The following is a 21,726-nucleotide window of genomic DNA, read 5'->3' as shown; positions in this document are numbered from 1 at the left end:
TCTCAATTCCACTATTCAAAAAAAACATTGTTCGTGTTTCTTCATTTTCCGCCTTCAGTTTGGGGAGTCTTCCTTTTCATTTGCTTCCGCAACTACAGTAAAGTAGGTGCTGAGGATGAACTTTGTCATGGGGAGTTACTGGAAGGAAGGGCTGTGAGAATTTCTACATGTCTATCTAGATGGATAGGTGCTCAAGGGTGACCTTACACCTAGAATAATCTCAGCTTCCTGGTTCCCTCATCAAAAATTTAGCCAGTTTCTTTATCAGTTTGATTCCAGTGAGTGGTATATGCCAGCCAATAGTCTTACTTATATCATTTTTTGAGATGGTGTCTAGAGTGCTAATTTTTTTTATCTTGGCTTCAGAAGAGTTTTATTAAATTTAGAGGCTAGGACCATGAATATATCTAGCTTATGTTGGGAGGACCACAACAGTTGTGATTTATCCTCTATCCTGATTTTAATCCAATTGAAAATGTACTGGGTGTCACACTCTACTTCTGATCCTTTCTCTGAAACATCTTAGTTGGTTGAAAGATTATACAGGGCATTTGAACCTGGAAGCCTCTCTTAATTTTGTCTTTTACTATTTTGGGTCAAGAATATTATTGTCTAACTTGCCAGACTCTGAGTTTTGGGATGCTTTACATTTCTTTTTACTTCTGCTTAAACACCAATTATTTCCTAAGTTAGCATTTGTCTTGTAATACCTTGCCAAACAAAGCTGACAGCTATCAATAATAGTATTACTGTCATGTGTATTAACTTCTAAGGCTATAAATATATTAGATTCATAGTTCATTAGGTTCACTAGGCACAACTCCTCTGAAGTTATCAGAGGTGAGAATTTCAACAAATGCTTTGCCACTACATAATAAAAATAGTCACTTTCTCTTAAAGCTCTCACATCAGTGTCCTCACTGTTAGCCACATAATTATGTTTTGGATGTAGCTGTAGCCTTGTTCCATGTGACAATCACTATATTTGTCAGGACAGATTAGATGATGCTATGTAACAAACAAGACACAAATCTCAGTGGGTTTAAGCAACAAGAGTTTATTCCTTGATTGGGCCTCATGTCCTTCAGAGGTTGTGAAGAGTGGGGACGGGGGAGGAGAGGTTGGGAGAGCTCTATTTGTCTGAGATCCAGGCTGAGAGGGGCTGCATCTTCTCATAGTGCCCTGTAATGCAATAATGAGGCCATGTAACCCAAATCCACTTAAGTTCAATTAAGGCAAGATATCTGGCTTACAATTTTATGAATTGAAATACAAACTGAAATATTTTTATGTTGTTTTAAAACGTGTATATATTAGTAGACTTAGAGTATGGTATTATAGCATGCTTGATATTAGAGAAGAAACACTTGAAATGTTTCTGACTTATATAATATTGATAAACATCAGAGGTTATTGACCATGTTAGTCATTAGCACTTATTCTTTCATTTCAATTAATTACTGAATGAAATTTTCTTAAGATTTTTTTTTCGAAGTTGAGCAGTCATTGTAAAAAATACAGATAAACAACTGATCAAAGCAAATAAAAACAAAGACCCTACATTGAAACAGTATAGCAGTTCAATAGATGATAAGGGAAAGAAACAACAAAGACATTGTGAAAGCATGAAGTACACAGCTTACAAAACAATAGCCACTCTAATTTTGGCTAAGGTTTTGCATCCTTATACTCTCAGAATTTCCACTGATGCATAATCAGACCCTCTGACTTGGCAAGAGGAGAGAGAATCCTCTGCTTTCCTCCAAACCAGGAGAGGAGAGAATTTACCCTAGGGAGAGGAAGGTGATTCCATCATGTAAGAGAGATGCTGCAGTGGGAAAAGGAATACTGGGGGCTGTGAAGGAAGAGATACCACAGCCACTTGAAGCGACATGTCAGGGGTAAGCAGGAATCACCAATGTGTGCAGTAGCCACTAGCCACATGTGCCCTTCTCCCCCTTTCAAAATAGCTGTCAGATATACTATTCCACTGCTGCAAATCCTGCATGTAGACCAGGCCCAGGCTTTCCATGGACTTCAAGGTCTGCAGTACCTGGATCTGGCAACCTCTCTGTCCCTCTGCTACCTTCTCTCCTCCTCAGTTGATGTTTTCCAGATGCATCAGGCACCAAGCATATGCCAGCCTCAGGTCCTCTGCATTTACCATCACATCATTCTGGAATGTTCTCTCTCTGACACCCACAGAGATAAGTTTTTGTCACTGCGTTTAGGGTTCCTTACCCAATACTCCTTACCTTAACCCTCATGTGAATATCCAGTAGACACCAGCACCCAACCTGCCCCAGGTCCCTCTATTCTCTTTCCCTCTTTTATCCCTTATAACACCTATCCCAACTAACATATTTATGATTACTTATTTATACACAAGTTTCCCCCCTTCACCAGAACACAAACCACCAGAGTAGTGACTTTGCCTGCCAGCCGCAGTTATCCATGTCCAGTGTCTTGAGTAGGGACCAGTGCTGTGACAGGTGCTCAGTGAGTAGCATGAATGATAAAATTAGTGTGTGAGTCAGGATGGCTGTGATGTTTCTGTAACTCCCAGGCAGCTCTTTCTCCCCACAAGACCTGTCACCAGCCCCTAAGACCTCGGTCCACTGTCTTCTCTCAAACTCAAAACCTCTGGTTTATAAATGAGCCTACCTTGTATTGTTGTTTAAGATGAGGGCTACAGGAGACAGCAAGGTGTCTACTAAGTGTATCTTTAATACCTAAGTAGAACTTGCTTAGAAGTTATATACATAGTTTCTGGTGGTTTCTATAACAAATCACCTTGAACTTCATGGTTTAAGACCACAGAAATGTATACTCTCATTGTTCTGGAGGCTAGCAATCCAAAATTAGCACTAATGAGCCAAAATCGAGATGGAAGCAGGGGCACACTCCCTCCAGAGGCTGTAGGGTAGAACCATTTCTTGTCTCTTCAGGCTTCTGGTGGCCGCCAGCATTTCTTGGCTTTGGGCTGCATCACTACAGTCTTCAAGACCAGAATATTCCTTCTGTTCCATCTTCTTTTCGCCTTCCCCTATGTGGGTATGTCAAATTTCCCTCTTCTTTCCTTTGATAAAAATACAAGTGTTTGTCTTTAGGAACAACCCAGATAACCCAGGAAAATAATCTCTCCATCACAAGATCCTTAATTGATCACATCTGAAAAGATTTTTTTCTTTCTTTTTTTTCTTCTTTCCACCCTTCCTCCTCCTTTCCCCCCCCCCCCCCTCAGTAGGTTCATGCCAGCATGGAGACTAATTTGGGGCTTAATTTCACAACCATGAGGTCAAGAATCAGACCCTAAACCAACTGAGTCACTCAGGTACTGCTCCTTCTTCTTCTTTTTCTTCTCCCTCTCCTTTTTCCTCCCTTTTTCCCCCTCCCCTTCCACCTCCCACTTTTTCTTCTAACAAGTCCCAGGGATTAGGGGATTAGGACATAAATGTTTTCTAGGGAGTCCTTTTTCCATCTACACACTATAGATTTTGTAATTTCTATTAAAAGACAAATCATAAAATACTTTATCAACATTTCAAACAGGAAAAGAAACTAAGAATTAAGGAATCAATTTTTAGCATTCACATGTGAAGTTGTATCATTTTTCTTCTTTTTCCCCCAAACAGTATGTGCTTCTTGGAACCACTTCGGTTTTGGTAGCATCCAATATGGAAAAATTAATTATAGCTGCTTGTGATGAAATGGAGTATTGGCTTTAAAAAATACCAAAATTAAACTTAATGGGGCACCTGGGTGGCTCAGTCAGTTGAGCATATGACTTCAGCTTAGGTCATGATCTCATGGTTTGTGAGTTCGAGCCTAGCATCAGGCTCTCTGTTGTCAGCACATAGTCCACTTCAGATCTTCTGTCCCCCTCTCTCTCTGCACCTCTCCTGCTCATTCTCTCTCTCAAAATAAATAAATAATAAAATATTTTTAAATAATAAAAAATAGAAATGAAACAATTATTTTAGGGAGGAACAATGTTTGCTGCTCTGGTTTTACAATGTATGTGTTTGCATGTAAAAGAAAAAATATGCTTGTGTAGCTTTTGATAATATGAAACCTTCCTTTTGTTTTTTATATGTAATTGGTACACAGATAACACATTATATAGTGAATGAATAACATTTTAATGGTGATATAAGTATATTTTTAGTCATTATGAATTTTGTATGTTTCACTTTAAGGAAAATAACATTTGCATGTATTCATGGGTTATGAATGAATGAGAGACACTGTTTTTCTTCATTTCATACTTTTCTGTTGGTTAAGAACAGAATCCTCTAGCTATTAACAGATTTAGTTCCTGGCAAAATCCTGTAAGAGGAAATTGAGAATGCCATGAGTAATACTGAAGACACACATAGATCTAGAAAATCTTCAACTGCCCTTGATTTTAAATGCATTTAGAATCTTTTCAAAACCTACAGCAACATGTGGTTATTTGAAATGCTACAATATGTTATTTTGGCTAAAAAGATATTTATAATGAGGGTTGCTAAAAGAAAAGAAAATGGTGTCAAGTCATATTTGGTTGAGATTATTTAAATTCCTTTCACCTATGAAGTCTTAAGGTCCTATTGTTTTCCTCAACCTCAGCATTCTAAAAATCACACATTTGACATTTTCTCCAATTCTAGTATGCATGTTTTTATTTTTATGTTTAATATTTCTGAACTTGAGAAAGATGTCTGCTATAAAGGGAGGAATAAGTTGTAACACCTTGGGACAAGTCCTTTATCCAAGGGAAAACACCCACTGAGATGAAGGTTTCTTTCATTTGATTTCCATGATGATCTTCATTGGTAGTTCCATAAGGAGTGGACTTGTAGAGTTTTTTATAACTCTTGTTATTATTTAAAATGCTTTCCATGAGATGACATTATCATTCTTTATTGAAACAAAAAGTTGGGCGTGCATAAAGTTGCCAGCAGTGAAACTCTGGGCAGTAGACATTGCCAAGCCTCTTGGAAGAGAATGTAGAAATTTCAGTTAGTTGAGGTTGGTATCTTCAAGTATCATTGTTCTAGAATTGGAAAACTCTTTTAAAACACTGTGATTTTATATAATATTGGATGACAATCTTCTATGATTTTAGTTGTGATTCTCCCTAAGCCTGGAAAGCATTCAGCTCAGGATTAAGTCTTGGGCCACAGTTATTATGAATGATAGAATTGCCCCCTAGACTTCCTTCTGGTAGGCTAAGGTAGAGTCTGTGCAATTGCTACTATATCCTGCCTAACCTTAACTAGTGTTTCTGGTGAGTAGAAAGGTCAGTGATGAAACTTAAGGAGAAGGACAACTAGCTTTCTAAAACATCCCTGATAGTTTATGAGATTTATTCAACTCTTAACTCTGGAATCTTGGGGATGCAGGGGACATGACTGAGACAAACACTGCAGTAGCCTTTTATTTGGGGTCCTGTTGGCAGTAGCCTTAATTAAACTCTGTATGAGACAAACTGAACAGATTTGGTCCCAGCGTCTGCCAGAGTGGCTGACAGAGTGATGTAGCCATGGGAATATTTGCCAAGAGTCATGACGGCGTAGAAATGATGTGTAGATTTTGTTAGGTGACAATTCTCTACGGGTCTGTTGTGTTTCTTCATGTCTTGTGAGCAAGGTGTTGACAGCCCTGATTACCTTTGTTTTGGACTACCTTTTTTGGGATGTTCATAGAGTCAGCAGTCTTGGAAGACAGAGATAGTCTCTCTCTTTCTGTCTCTGTCTCTCTCTGTCTCTCTGTATCTGTCTGTTTCTCTCTCTCCCTCTCTCTCTCTCTCTCTCCCTCTCTATCACACACACACACACACACAGGGCAGCCATGCTTACTGCCAACTATAAATAATTTGAGTTTTTAAGATTAGAGTTCCTTTACTGTAGGACCACCCGCTGCATAGGCAGGTATCATCAGGTTCTCAGTGCTACCCTGTAGGACTGGGGTTCAACGAATTATCATAAAAATGCTAATATTCTGGCTATTGCTATTACTGTAATACACTGTTTTTCACCTTTGACCCAGGAGTCTTGTGTATCCTGCCAGCATCCATAAAGCAATGAAAGGCTAACATGCAAGCTTACAAATATGGTGAAATTGCAGACCTTTAACAGTTCTTGACATGTAAGAGAAATTATTTAACTTTTAGCAACATGTTATTCAGTTAAAGAAAAAATGGAAATGGGTTTAGCTTGACAGAAATGTGTACAGAATTTTCTCTGGTATTCTTTGATTTCCCTTTGAAAATTATACAGTCAATCCTAAAGGTTATAAAGAAGTCGAAATCTCAAGCACTAGATAAGGAAAGAAAATTATATACAGGATTCTTTTCATAATTGCTGATGACCAAAAGTAATTCAGAAAAAACATTGAGTCTACAAATACAAACATAATTTAGAATCAAACTTTAATTATGGAGATTAGGAAAGTTGGAGGTAATTGTATGCAAAAGTGTGTACTATCGTTATGCATATTTTTAAGTGTATTTAATATAAAATGTATTTTTTCTCCAAAAGTTCTAGTATCTTGACCATACATCAAATAATTGATGGAATGTTGGACTTGAAATATTTTAATTCTTTCTCTCAAAGATAATTTACTGTACCTACAAAAAAATTAAAACATAACTTTAGACTCTTCAAATTATGAGAGAGAGAGAGAGGGAGAGAACCTATGCATGTGCCTGAAAAAAAGTAACAAAACAGATTTGGTTTAGATGAGAATAAAGTTTGGAAAGTAAGAAAATTCTTATTTTTCTTGTTGTTTGCTTACTTCCATTTTTCTACCTTAAAATATAACACTAAGAATTTTCATGATTTGTTTTACAATTTTTGGAGGCATAATCACTCTGTTTCCATTTCTCTTCTTACTTTGTACATACTTGAAGTGATAAAAGAACAACCCATCATTCTTTTTTTTTAATATAATTTATTGTCAAATTGGCTTCCATACAACACCCAGTGCCCATCCCAGCGAGTGCCCTCCTCAATGCCCATCATCCATTATCCCTTCTCCCCTACCCCCCATCAACCCTTAGTTTGTTCTCAGTACCCAAGAGTCTCTTACTGGTTTGTCTACCTCCCTCTCTGTTTGTAACATTTTTACCCCCTTCCCTTCCCTCATGGTCTTCTCTTAAGTTTCTCAAGATCCACGTGTGAGTGAAAACATGGTATCTGTCTTTCTCTGACTGACTTATTTCACTTAGCACAATACCCTCCAGTTCCATCCATGTTGCTGCAAATGGCAGGTTTTCATTTTTTCTCATTGCCACGTGGTACCATTGTATATATAAACCACATATTTATCCATTCATCAGTTGATGGACATTTAGACTCTTTCCACAATTTGGCTATTGATAAAAGTGCTGTTATAAACATTGGGGTACATGTGCTCCTATGAATCGGCACTCCTGTATCCTTTAGATTAATTCCTAGTAGTGCTATTGCTGGGTCATAGGGTAATTCTATTTTTAACTTTTTGAGGAAATTCCACACTGTTTTACAGAGTGGCTGCATCAGTTTGCATTCCCACCAACAGTGCAAGAGGGTTCTCATTTCTCCACATCCTCTCCAGCATCTAGAGTCTCCTGATTTGTTCATTTTAGCCACTCTGACTGTTGTGAGGTGGTATCTCAGTGTAGCTTCGACTTGTATTTCCCTGATGATGAGTGACCTTAAGCATCTTTTCATGTGCCTGCTGGCCATCTGGATGTCTTCTTTGGAAAAGTGTTTATTCATGTCTTCTGCCCATTTCTTCACTGGACTATTTGTTTTTGGGGTGTGGAGTTTGGTGAGTTCTTTATAGATTTTGGATACTAGCCCTTTATCCAATATGTCATTTGCAAATATCTTTTCCCACTCCATTGGTTGCTTTCAGTTTTGTTGATTATTTCCTTTGCAGTGCAGAAGCTTTTTATCTTGATGAGATCCCAGTCGTTCATTTTTGCGTTTAATTCCCTTGCCTTTGGAGGTCAAAGAGGACGAAGAGATTGTTTCCTTCTTTCTCCTCTAGGGTTTTGATGGTTTCCTGTCTCACATTCAGGTCTTTCATCCATTTTGAGTTTATTTTTGTGTATGGTATAAGAAAGTGGTCTAGTTTCATTTTTCTGCATGTTGCTGTCCAGTTCTCCCAGCACCATTTGCTGAAGAAATTGTATTTTTTCCCTTGGATATTCTTTCCTGCTTTGTCAAAGATTATTTGGCCATACATTTGTGGGTCCAATTCCAGGTTCTCTATTCTATTCCATTTGGTCTATGTGTCTGTTTTTGTGCCAACACCATACTATATTTCTGATTACAGCTTTGTGGTAGAGACTAAAGTCTGTGATTGTGATGCCTCCCACTTTGGTTCTCTTCTTCAGTATTACTTTGGCTATTCAAGGTCTTTTGTGTTTCCATACAAATTTTAGGATTGTTTGTTCTAGCTATGAGAAGAATGCCGGTGCAATTTTGATTGGGATTGCATTGAATGTGTAAATTGCTTTGGGTAGCATAGATATTTAACAATATTTATTCTTCCAACCCATGAGCATGGAATGTTTCTCCATTTCTTTGTATCTTCTTCAATTTCCTTCATAAGCTTCCTATAGTTTTCAACATACAGGTCTTCTACATCTTTGATTAGGTTTATTCCTAGGTCTTTTGTGGTTCTTGGTGCAATTGTAAATTTGATCAGTTTACTTCTCTTGCTGTTGCTTCGTTATTTGCGTATAAAAATGCAACCGATTTCTGTACATTGATTTTTTACCCTGTGATTTTGTTGAATTCATGTATCAGTTCTAGCAGATTTTTGATGGAGTCTATCAGAGGTTTTCCATGTACTGTATCATGTCATCTGAGAAAAGTGAAAGTTTGACTTCTTCCTGCCAATTTTGATGCCTCTGATATCATTTTCTTTGTCTGATTGCTGATGCTAGGACTTCCAACACTATGTTAAACAACAGTCATGAGAGTGGACATCCATGCAGTGTTTCTGATCTCAGGAAGAAAGCTCTCATTTTTTCCAAATGAGGATGATATTAGCTGTTGGCTTTTTATAAATGGCTTTTATGATGTTTAGGTATGTTCCTTCTATCCCAACTTCCTTGAGGGTTTTTATTTAGAAAGTATGCTATATTTTGTCAAATGCTTTTTTCTGCATCGATTGACAGGATCATATGGTTCCTATTCTTTCTTTTATTAATGTGATGCATCACATTGATGGATTTGCGAATATTAAACCAGCCTTGAAGCCCAGAAATGAATCTCATTTGATCATGGTGAAAAATTCTTTTTATATGCTGTTGAATTAGATTTTCTAGTATCTTGTTGAGAATTTTTGCATCCATATTCATATTGGCCTATAGTTTGCCTTTTTTGCTGGGTCTCTGTCTAGTTTGGGAATCAAAGTAATGCTGGCTTCATAGAATGAGTCTAGAAGTTTTCCTTCCATTTCTATTTTTTTGAACAGCTTGAGAGGGATAGATATTAACTCTGCTTTAAATGTCTGGTAGAATTCCCCAGGGAAGCCATCAGGTCACGGACTCTTATTTGTTGGGAGATACTTGATAACTTATTCAATTTCTTCACTAGTTATGTATCTGGTCAAATTTTCTAATTCTTCCCATTTGAGTTTTGGTAGTGTGTGGGTATTTAGAAATTTGTCCATTTCTTCCAGGTTTTCCAGTTTGTTGTCATATAATTTTTGATAGTATTCCCTGATAATTGCTTGTATTTATGAGGTATTGGTTGTAATAAGTCCATTTTCATTCATGATTTTATCTATTTGGGTGCTTTCTCTTTTCTTTTTGAGAAGCCTTGATAGAGGTTTATCAATTTTGTTTATTTTTTTCACAATACCAATTCTTGGTTTCATTGATCTGTTCTACTGTGTGTGTGTGTGTGTGTGTGTGTGTGTGTGTGTGTGTGTGTTTGATTCTATATTGCTTATTTCTGCTCTGGTCTTTATTTTTCTTCTTCTGATGGCCTTGGAGTTTCTCTGTTGTTCTGCCTCTAGTTCCTTTAGGTGTGCTGTTAGATTTTGTATTTGGGATTTTTCTTGTTTCTTGAGATAGGCCTAGATTGCAATTTATTTTTCTCATAGGACTGCCTTTCCTGCATCTCAAAGCGTTTGGATTGTTGTGTTTTCATTTTCATTTGTTTGCATATATTTTTAATTTCTTCTTTAATTGCCTGGTTGACCCATTCATTTTTTAGTAGGATGTTCTTTAACCTCCGTGCATTTGGAGGTTTTGCAAACTTTTTCCTGTGGTTGATTTCAAGTTTCATAGCATTGTGATCTGAAAGTGTACATGGTATGATCCCAATTCTTTTATATTTATTGAGGAGCACCCCATCATTCTTAAGATACTTAGCCAGTTCTTAAGGTCCCAAGTAGGCACCACACCAAAGAGTAAGTGGGGTTTTGATTTTCCTAAAATAAACAGTATTTTTATCTATGGGGAATGACTGTAATAATTGTCATTCTTCCTTGTAACCTTCCCCAGGCACCTTGCCCAGGTCATTTGTGGCAGCAATCTACTTCTGTATTAATAGGTCTTACATTTACATATCTCCATGTTGAACTGGAAATGGTTGTACTGTATCTCAAAATATTGATATTGAAAAAAGCTACTGGCTATTCTTGTTATGGATAGCAACCATATACATATATATATATATATATATATATATATATAGTTGTTGTTTAATCAGTAATTGAAAACCAATCAAAGTAAAATACATAATACAGTTAATTCTTCTTATTCACAATAGTTTCATCTTATAAGGTTACCACAAACATTGAATCAATGAACACTGAACTGCTGTTTCTAGGGGAAATACAGGGTGAGTTTCCTATGAGTCTCTGGTCACAATTTTTTATTAACTGATTGATAGATAACTATGTATCTAAACAGTGAGTGTCTGTTTAAAGAAAATTTATTAGGGCCACCGAAGTGGTTCAATCAGTTAAGCATCCAGCTCTTGGTTTTGGCTCAGGTCATGATCTCATAGTTCATGAGTTTGAGCCCAGCATCAGGCTTTGCACTGACAGTATGGAACCTGCTTGGGATTCTCTCTCTCCTTCTCTCTCTGCCCCTGCCCCATTCAAACTTGTGCTCTCACTATCTCTCTCTCTAAAAATAAATAAATAAACTCTAAAAAAAATAAAGACACTTTGTTAAATACATACTGCTGATTCATTAACATTTAATTCCTGACAAACAACAGTATAACTCATGCCTGAAGGAAGTTTATCTAGATTTTCTCTGCAAGGCACATCACAGCTTTCTTGCCCTTGGGAACACTAGACAGCACTTCAGCATTACACTTGGGAACCATTTTAAATAGTGAAATTATCAAAAAGGCACAAAACTACAAAAAGTGACACTAAGTAGGCCACAAAAAAGGACACTTGTTTGCAATATGAGAGCTGAAACAAGAAAGCAGAGTGACATCTATTTCAACCCCAGCTGGGAATATGTACATGGGAGACTCAAATTTTTGCTTTTCTGTGCATGTCTGCAAATGATCATAAAAGCACTGAGGGTATAGATCTGGGAGAGACAAATTTTAGTGAGTAAGAAAGTTTTGCAAATATTGAATTTGTGAATAATGAGGTCTGACTATACATATATTAATTGCCCTTTTGGACACACTTTCTTTCTCAAAACAAGGTTTGAACTTAAATTGCTTCTGAGACACATGAAACAACACTGAAAACACTGAGTTTAGGACCTTGTTATCAAGCATACATTTATTAAAATCCCAACATGTATATTACTGACTCTATTATAGCTCTAGAGATTATGGATGCACTTTTCTCTATAGACAGCTTTGTTCTTTTTTGTTTGTTTGTTTCTTCATTTTGTCTATGGAATAAATGTTTAAAGTATATTCGTCTCTCACTATATACATAAAGAGGGATCACCTTTCATTTTCATTTCCAAGGAAGAACACAGCGTGAACCATAAGCCAGACACATAAGTACCAAAAAATAGCAGACAAGAAGAGCTAATCAGCACAAGTGATCACTTCTCATAACTTGGTGGAAAGAGGAAGAGCAGCACGGGAGTTAATAATATATTAACTGATGACGCAAGAGAACAAGTGTTTCTGCTGTTACACTGCATCATCTGAATTAGTAATTCATTGTAATTCAGAGGAAGAATCACTAATAGTTTACACTACTAAATAAGCTTCCCTGGATCAAAAATAAGCAATTTTATTTGATTCCAGGTAATAATTAGGATGGGATATAAAAGGCATAACAGAGAAAAGAGTAAATGCATGGGAGGCTTCTAACAGCTGGCACTTGATTGCGAGATATCCAGAGAGGTGGCTTCCAGGGAGGTGTTAAAAGTGGCAAAGGGGTGGAAAGAAGGAGGGTGTTGTGTTTTTGTATAACATATAAACTGGACTCATAACTGTACCATTGAATCCTTGCTAGACTACAACTGAAATTTCTGCTATGAATTGTTGGTGAAGACAGTGAACTACCAGAGGGATGTCTGCAAACAACTATCTTGGTAACTATGATTTGATAATGGTAGCCATGCACCTTTTAACACGAGATGGCTGTAAATTTTTAAGTAAATTTATAAATTTACTTTGTGAATTGGGAGTTAGATGACACATATCTAAATATTATTTCATTCATTAGTGGATCTCCATACACCTACACTTGTAACCCCAAGTGGAAAATCATCACCAACACTGAACAAATGTCTACTATAGTTGAAGCATCATTTTAAGATCTGGGGAGGATACAAAGAGGCATAAGGCATAATTACCATCCTTTGGGATTTTAGATTATGATTGGAAACACGATATATGTTACAAAAAATAGGAGAGATCGGTACACATTTTAATAATTTTCAGATTATTATATGTTATCTAAAATAAAGTTCAGTGTTTTGCTTATAAATCCAGGTGTATAGCCCAGCTGCAGTGGTTAGAACACTGCAAGGATTGCTCTGGTGTTCTGCCTCCACAGACAGTAGCCAGTGCCAACTGACCAGTGGAAGAGACTGGGTTTGGGCATCTAAGATATCCTTTTTTACACACCCAATATCTAAACCACCAGAGAATTAAAGCAAAAGACATCAGATGGAGAACCAATATACCATAATTTTACAGAACAACAATAAGTATGGAAGAATGTGTCTTAAATCAGTGGACATGAGGACTTTTCAAATGATACTCTAGAACAAGACAACATGTTCCCAATCATCCCCATGGCTGAGAGGAGAGGGGAGGAAATGCTCTTTTCAGAGGAGAGAGAGGATAGACCCAAATTGAGCATTCTGGGTTTAGCCTTCTGCAATTCAGAGTCAGATAAACCCCTCTTTCACCCTCAACACAGAGTGAATAAATGCATGGGGTAAGGGAGGCATACTGTCACTCCTGATACCAAATAAAGTACACAGTGCAAAAATATCAGTGAAAGTAGAAGGGTAATGCAAGATGTATGGTGCCTGAAACCTTTAACAACTTCAATTTCTATACACTGCAAATCATCATAGACAGAGGGACAAAAATATAGATTCAGGATCAAAATTCAAGAGCAATAATTAGAGAGCTGACTTGGACATGACTGACCAAATAGGTTTTTTTTAAGTTACCAAAATAACAGTCCAGGACTCAGTTTTCAAGGATAAAAGTTCCACTCTCTCACTTGCCCTTTAATGAGATGCAATTTTCAATTATCTCAAAGACCCTGAGTTCTCAATAAAGTAGCAGAGCTTCGCGTTAAAATGCTAATTTCCACATATAAGTCATGGAGGTGGTGGCAGAAGAACCATGAGCTCCATAATTACTGCTTACAGGATAATTAAGAGATTAATATTATGAAAGTTAATTATAAAATTATATTAATTAATTTTAATAGCCCAATGATCCTTCTGGAAATGATGTCTAAGAAGTATGCAGTCCCTAGAGAGACCCACAGGGAGAAAGCAGTGTCTGACTGACATTCAGCCCCAGAATGATGCCCTCTTTGGTCTGAACTGTGATTCAGGAAACATAGGACACATAAAAGGTATGAATGTAAATGTCTCAGATTCTTGGGCTCGTGGAGTGTAGTGAGGATGGAAGAGTAACATCTGTTCCCAAATAACTTTGGGTTGCAAGAAAATCCTTTCAAGAACCAAAAGTAAGCCTTATGACTACTTTATAAATTTTTTCGGTCTTACATTACACAAAGGGAAAGTTTTTAAATATCATGATGATATTTCCTAAATGTAAGATTTGATGATGCATTTACTATCCAAATTACTGCAATAATTAGCTGTCTTCTGGTCCATTTCTCATATAATTTTGAGATCTATGGCATGGAGAATAAGTTTAACACTGAAACTCCATACTCTGTCGCAGGCCACAAGCCTTGAGTTGTGATTCAAAGCATTCTCATTGTGATATCATCTGTAGTCTGTCTTCCTCCCTAAAATTCATAAATGGTGGGGGTTTTGAGGCTTATTTTGCTTCCAGATTAAAGAAGCTCTTCAATATTTTATTTTTCAAGGGAAAAGAGATATATGCAAGCAAGAATAGTAAGGGTTTGAGATATCATTGTGAAGATAAAAGGATTTGTTTATATGAAGCCAGTGATTTTGGTCTATCACACATCACATGTCAGACATTACCTAAAAGAAGCAATAGTAGGTGCAAAGATTTAACCCTGATCCCATGTAACTGAAGAAGTGAGTACCCTGGGAGTAGTTAGGAGCATGGGTTCCAGAGAAAGATGAATCTTTTATTTCCTCACTACCAGACCTTGAACTGGTACACTGGTAGCCCCTAATACCACTCTCAGGTTCAACAATTTGATGGATGGACTCACAGCACTCAGAAGAATCTGTTATACTCAAGTTTTAGTTTATTACCATAGAAGGACACAGGTTAAAGCCAGCAAAGAGGAAATGCACATAGGATGAGGTCCAGAACAAAAAGGCACAAATTTCCACAGTGAATAGCTATGCTCTCCATGTGGTGTTGCATAGAAGGTGCTTAATTCTCCTGACAATCATGTATGACAACACCTGCTTAGTGTTACCAACCAAGAAAGCTCATCTGAGCCTTGGTGTCCAGCGCCTTTATTGGATATCTGTCATAGAGTCATGCAGCAACGACAAGACTGACAGCCACTCAATATTTAGCACCCTCATAAATGAAACAGATACAACATGCCTAAAGCCTCAGGCATACAATAACAGATAATCACCCTAAGTCACATTGTTAGCGTAAACTGGTCACATTGACACAACCTGGTCCAGGGCCTCAGTCATAGAAAACCCTTCTCATCAGCTCCCAGAGGTCATCTCCCAGGACTTGGCCAAGAACCAGTCCTTTCCCTGGAATGTGCAGAGTGTGAGTACCTAAGCCTGCTTAACCCTTCATTGCAGAGTTACTCACCCTCCCTGGGACTTGGTGTCTTTTTGAGAAAACTGGGCTAATAAAAAATAATTGCCTCACAAACTTATCATGAGGATAAAATGTATACATATACATGTAATGTGTTCAAAAGCATGCCTGGCTCATAACAAGAACTCCATTTGATTATTTTTAGACTAAAAAATAATACCAATTATTTCCACTTCAAAGAAGATGGAGTATCCATGCATGTTCCTATTCTCTCCTTTAAGTACAACTAAGTACAACTGGAGATTATATATGAAACAATCATAAGAAGACTCTGAAAGGTGAATAGCAAATGGAAGAGTGGTTAGGGACAAGGACACCCAAGGAACACAATGGTGAGTTCTCTGGGCTTACTTTTTTGCCTCATATAGACACAACTTAGAGCTTAAGAAGCTGGTGAGCCACAAATGTCAATAGGAACAGAAAAAAAAATCCCCAAGGAAAGATACCTTCTCTAACCAACACAGCAAGAAAGGGGTAGCTTAGTAGGACAGAAAAGTTTTACACGATATCCTCTCTACTGCAGCTAAACACTGTAGACCTATATCTACCCAGGACAGCAGAGGTCAGATGGGGAGCCTAAACCTCCACGCTCACCAGGTATAATGAAGGGACCAGCATCCTATTCCCACTGAGTTAGCATCAGATAAACCTGATAAGGAACAAGGATGTTTATCCCCAATGGGTAGTAATGACCCCTTCTCCTCTTTCCCCTAACCATCATGTTGGTGGAGACCATAAAAGGAGCCTGGACTTCCTGGTGATCATGGTGGTATCAAGCACTTCTTCCAGCTGTGGCTGAATCAGAGGAGAGCTGAAGGATATTCAGGACTTCCATCACTGTCCAGTAGTAATAAGACCACACCACACCTCTCTCATCCCCGTAGAGGCCATATGGATAGCAGTAAAGGCAGTTATATGCATTCTAGCCAAGGTGACATCAGCAGAGGTCTACTGTGGAGCTACAACTCCTACCTCACCCATTCCTTATGAGGAGGTGTTCCTTTCCTCAAGTGTTGATGAAGCCTGGGTGGGGAAGGAGAAGCTCAAAAAAACACTCAAAGAAATATTGGCTGAAAACATCCCAAATTTTGCAAAGGCCATAAACCTGGAGAAACATGAGGCTGCACAAATCAGAACTGGATGAACTTGAAATAATCCACCCCAAGACCCATAATAGTCAAACTTCTGAAAACTAAACTCAATGAAAAAAAATGTTTTTTGAAAAGTGTGAGAAATAGCAACTTAGCTATAGGAAAAAAAAAACAATTTGAATGACAATGGATTCCTTATGAGAAATTATGGGAGCCAGAAGAAAGTGGTATGACATATTTGTATGTGCTAAAAGAATTGTCAAGCTATAATTCTATATCCAGTAAGTGAGAAGAGTCCAAACATAATTTTAATTCCAAAAAAATTAAAAAAAAAATTGGAGCTTTTTTTCTCCCTTACCTGAATTCAAGTCCTTATTTCCTGCCTCAAAATTAATCTTTTATTAGAATTAATGAATATAGGAACATCTGGACACTTTAGAAGAAACCAGTTATTAGCCAAAGTGGTATATTTACTCAAGTCCTGTGGCTCAACATGGCAATCCTAGAACAGTTTGACATTGGTACATTCCCAAAGTTAGAGATGTTTTTCAACCTTGCATTGTGTAAAATTGTCTACATTTCATTTATACGATGTTAAATTTTCTTTCATGAAAATTGGTTTAGGAAACTACTTTTATACCACCTTCTTACATATGTACTTTTAAAACATGCCATGTTGTAAAGGGGAAACATCTTAAGCATCTGGACTAGTTTACTTGGACGAAACTACCTTAGAGAGCTGCACCTGCCAATGTAGCAGTAGTTAACTACAAACGGCCATTTCAATTTACATTAAGTAAAATTAAAATTTAGTTTCTCTGTTGCACTAGGTACATTTTGATTGTTAAATGTTGCTAGTGGCTCTCATATTGGCAGCCTAGGTCCAGAACATTCCCATCATTGAAGAAAGTCCCAATAACAGTACTACTTCACATATTTATCTAGTTACTGTTACCTGGGACATAGTTTAAATGAATTGTGAAGAGCAGGGAAGATGGCGGTGTAGGAGGACACTGGGCTCACCATGTCCTGCTGATCACTTAGATTCCACCCACATCAACCTAAATAACCCAGAAAACTGCCAGAAGACTAGCAGAATGGATTCTCCAGAGCCAAGCATAGACAAGAGGCCCACAGAAGAGGGTAGGAAGGGCGGAGAAACAGTGCACACTACACAGACGGGTGGGAGAGAGCCAGGATGGTGGATGGGCAGCCCACCCTGCAAGGCAGAGATTCCAAGTCTTGCTTGCAAAAGCGGAAGGGCTGGAAGGAATGTGTTCTGACAGCCAGCGGGACTTCAGATCTGGAATGTTATAAGTCAATAGCTCTGCTCTGAGAACAGGAGGGCTAGAGGACAACAGGAGGGAGAGTTGTTGAGCCCCGGAGGACAGAATTCAGCTTAACAGGGAACAAAGGTGCTGGGTAATGCCATCTCACTCGCCTATCCCCCAGCCAAAATCCCAAAGGGAACCAGTCCCATCAGGGAACTTGCTTGCACCTCGCAAACACCCAAAGCTGTGCTTCTGTGGATCCATCCCTCTGACAGGATGGGTGTGCCTCCCTCCCAGTGCCACAGGACCCCTCCCGAAGTGGACCACTGAAGGCAAAATGAGCTGAGTCTGCCCCTCCCATCCCTGTGCACGTTGCAGATCCACCCCAGCTAATATGCCAGATCCCATAGAAGCAGCACCACAAGCCTGGCAGTGTGCAAGTAGTCCAGACAGGGGCCACACCACTCCACAGTGAGTCCTGCCTCTGGGAGAGGTGAAGATAAGGTACACACGAGTCTGACTGTGGTCCCAGCCGTGGGCTGGGGACAGATATCAGGTCTGACTGTGGCCACGCCCACCAATGCAAGTTACTCCAGACAGCACAGAAGAAGAGGACTACAGTTCTGTGCCAATTCAGGAAGTATCCAAAATGACAAAACGGAAGAATTCTCTTCAAAAGAAACTCCAGGAAGTAACGACAGCTAATGGACTTATCACAAATGATTTAAACAATGTAACAGAAAATGAATTTAAAATAATACTCAAGAAATTAATCTCTGGACTTGAAAAAAATATAGAGGACAGCAGAGCATCTATTGCTACAGAGATCAAGGAACTAAGAAACAGTCAGGAGGAGTTAAAAAATACTATAAATGAGCTGCAAAATAAAATGGAGGCTACCACAGCTTGGATTGAAGAGGCAGAGGAGAGAATAGATGAATTAGAATATAAAATTATGGAAAAAGAGGAAGCTGAGATAAAGAAAATAAAAAAATCCAGGAATATGAGGGGAGAATTAGAGAATTAAGTGATACGATAAAACGTAATAATATATTCATAATTGGGATTCCAGGGGAAGAAGAGAGAGAGAAAGGGACGGAAGGTATACTTGAAGAATCATAGCTGAGAACTTCCTTGATCTGGGGAAGGAAAAACGCATTGAAATCCAAGAGGCACAGAAAACTCCCTTCAGACGTAACTTGAATCAATCTTCTGCACGACATATAGTCAAACTGGAAAAATACAAGGATAAAGAGAAAATTCTGAAAGCAGCTAGGGATAAACATGCTCTAACATATAAAGGAGACCTATAAGACTAGTGATCTACTGAAACTTGGCAGGCCAGAAAGGAATGGCAGGAAATCTTCAATGTGATGAACAGAAAAAAAATATGCAGCCAAGAATCCTTTATCCTGCAAGTCTGTCATTTAGAATAGAAGGAGAGATAAAGATCTTCCCAAACAAACAAAAATTGAAGGAATTCATCACCATTAAACCAGCACTACAAGAGATCCTAAGGGGGATCCTGTGAGACAAAGTACCAGAGACATCACTACAACCATGAAACCTATAGACATCACAATGACTCTAAACCCATATCTCTCTATAATAACACTGGATGTAAATGGACTAAATGCTCCAACCAAAAGACATAGGGTATCTGAATGGATTAAAGAAACAAGACCTATCTATTTGCTGTCTACAAGAAACTCATTTTGGACCTGAGGACACCTTCAGATTGAAAGTGAGGGGATGGAGAACTATCTATCATGCTGCTGGAATTCAAAAGAAAGCGGGAGTAGCCATACTTATATCAGACAAACTAGACTTTAAATTAAAGGCTGTAACAAGAGATGAAGAAGGGCATTATATAATAATTACAGGGTCTATCCATCAGGAAGAGCTAACAATTATAAATGTCTATGCGCCAAATACAGGAGCCCCCAAATATATAAAACAATTACTCATAAACATAAGCAACCTTATTGATAAGAATGTAGTAGCTGCAGGGGACTTTAATACTCCACTTACAACAATGGATAGATCATCTAGACACAGGATCAATAAGGAAACAAGGACCCTGAATGATACATTGGATCAGATAGGCTTGACAGATATATTTAGAACTCTGCATCCCAAAGCAACAGAATACACTTTCTTCTCGAGTACACATGGAACATTCTCCAAGATAGATCACATACTGACTGGGTCACAAAACAGCCCTTCATAAGCATAAAATAATTGAGATCATACCATGCACACTTTCAGACCACAGTGCTATGAAGCTTGAAATCAACCACAGGAAAAAGTCTGGAAAACCTCCAAAAGCATGGAGGTTAAAGAACACCCTACTAAAGAATGAATGGGTCAACCAGGCACTTAGAGAAGAAATTAAGAAATATATGGAAACAAATTAAAATGAAAATACAACAATCCAAATGCTTTGGGATGCAGCAAAAGCAGTCCTGAGAGGAAAATACATTGCAATCCAGGCCTATCTCAAGAAACAAGAAAAATCCCAAATAAAAAATGTAGCAGAACACCTAAAGGAAATAGAAGCAGAACAGCAAATACACCCCAAACCCAGGAGAAGAAGAGAAATAATAAAGATCAGAGCAGAAATAAACAATATAGAATCTAAAAAACTGTAGAACAGATCAATGAAACCAAGAGTTGGTTTTTTGAAAAAATAAACAAAATTGATAAACCTCTAGCCAGGCTCCTCAAAAAGAAAAGGGAGAGGACCCAAATAGATAAAATCATGAATGAAAATGGATTTATTACAACCAATCCTTTTGAAATACAAGCAATTATCAGGGAATACTATGAACAATTATATGCCAACAAACTGGACAACCTGAAAAAAATGGACAAAGTCCTAAACACCCACACAATCCAAAACTCAAACAGGAAGAAATAGAAAGCTTGAACAGACCCATCACCAGCGAAGAAATTGAATCATTATCAAAAATCTCCCAACAAATAAGAGTCCATGACCAGATGGCTTCCGAGGGGAGTTCTACCAGACATTTAAAGCAGAGATAATACCTAGCCTTCTCAAGCTAATGCAAAAAACAGAAAGGGAAGGAAAACTTCTAGACCCATTCTATGAAGCCAGCATTACTTTCATTCCTAAACCAGACAGAGACCCAGTAAAAAAAAGAGAACTAGAGGCCAATATCCTTGATGAATATGGATCCAAAAATTCTCAATAAGATACTAGCAAACCGAATCCTACAGCATATAAAAAGAATTCACCATGATGAAGTGGGATTCATTCCTGGGATGCAGGGCTGGTTCAACATTCGCCAATCAATAAATGTGATACATCACATCAATAAAAGAAAAGATAAGAACCATATGATCCTCTCAATTGACGCAGAAAAAGCATTTGACAAAATTCAGCATACTTGCTTAATAAAAACCCTCCAGAAAGTTGGGATAGAAGGAACATACTTAAACATCACAAAAGCCATTTTTGAAAAGCCCACAGCTAATATCATCCCCATGGGGAAAAACTGACAGCTTTCTCCCTGAGATCAGGAACACCACAGGGATGTTCACTATCACTGGTGTTGTTTAACATAGTGTTGGAAGTTCTAGCATCAGCAATCAGACAACAAAAGGAAATCAAAGGCATCAAAATTGGCAAAGATGAAGTCAAGCTTTCACTTTTTGAAGATGACATGATGGGGGCGCCTGGGTGGCGCAGTCGGTTGGGCGTCCGACTTCAGCCAGGTCACGATCTCGCGGTCCGTGAGTTCAAGCCCCGCGTCAGGCTCTGGGCTGATGGCTCGGAGCCTGGAGCCTGTTTCCGATTCTGTGTCTCCCTCTCTCTCTGTCCCTCCCCCGTTCATGCTCTGTCTCTCTCTGTCCCAAAAATAAAAATAAAAAACGTTGAAAAAATTTATGAAGAAGACATGATATTATACATGGAAAATCTGATAGAATCCACCA

The 21,726-nt window shown here is 38.1% G+C and overlaps 1 long non-coding RNA gene across 1 annotated transcript in view; it reads right to left on the bottom strand.

Moving 5' to 3' along the window:
- Positions 1–1,046: 1,046 nt before the first annotated feature.
- LOC132668832 (uncharacterized) overlaps positions 1,047–21,726 on the bottom strand; it is a 30,428-nt gene continuing 9,748 nt past the window's right edge. Inside the window, exons 2-3 of the long non-coding RNA XR_009605816.2 lie at positions 2,665–3,079; positions 1,047–1,182 (exon numbers count right to left, since the gene is read on the bottom strand). This is a non-coding gene — a long non-coding RNA (uncharacterized LOC132668832). The remainder of the gene's footprint in view (positions 1,183–2,664; positions 3,080–21,726) is intronic.

Source organism: Panthera onca, chromosome B3, assembly GCF_046562875.1.
Source record: "Panthera onca isolate mPanOnc1 chromosome B3, mPanOnc1 haplotype 2, whole genome shotgun sequence".
NCBI lineage: Eukaryota > Metazoa > Chordata > Mammalia > Carnivora > Felidae > Panthera > Panthera onca.
The sequence above is the reverse complement of the archived record's forward strand: the minus strand, read 5'-3'. Positions and strand labels throughout refer to the sequence as shown.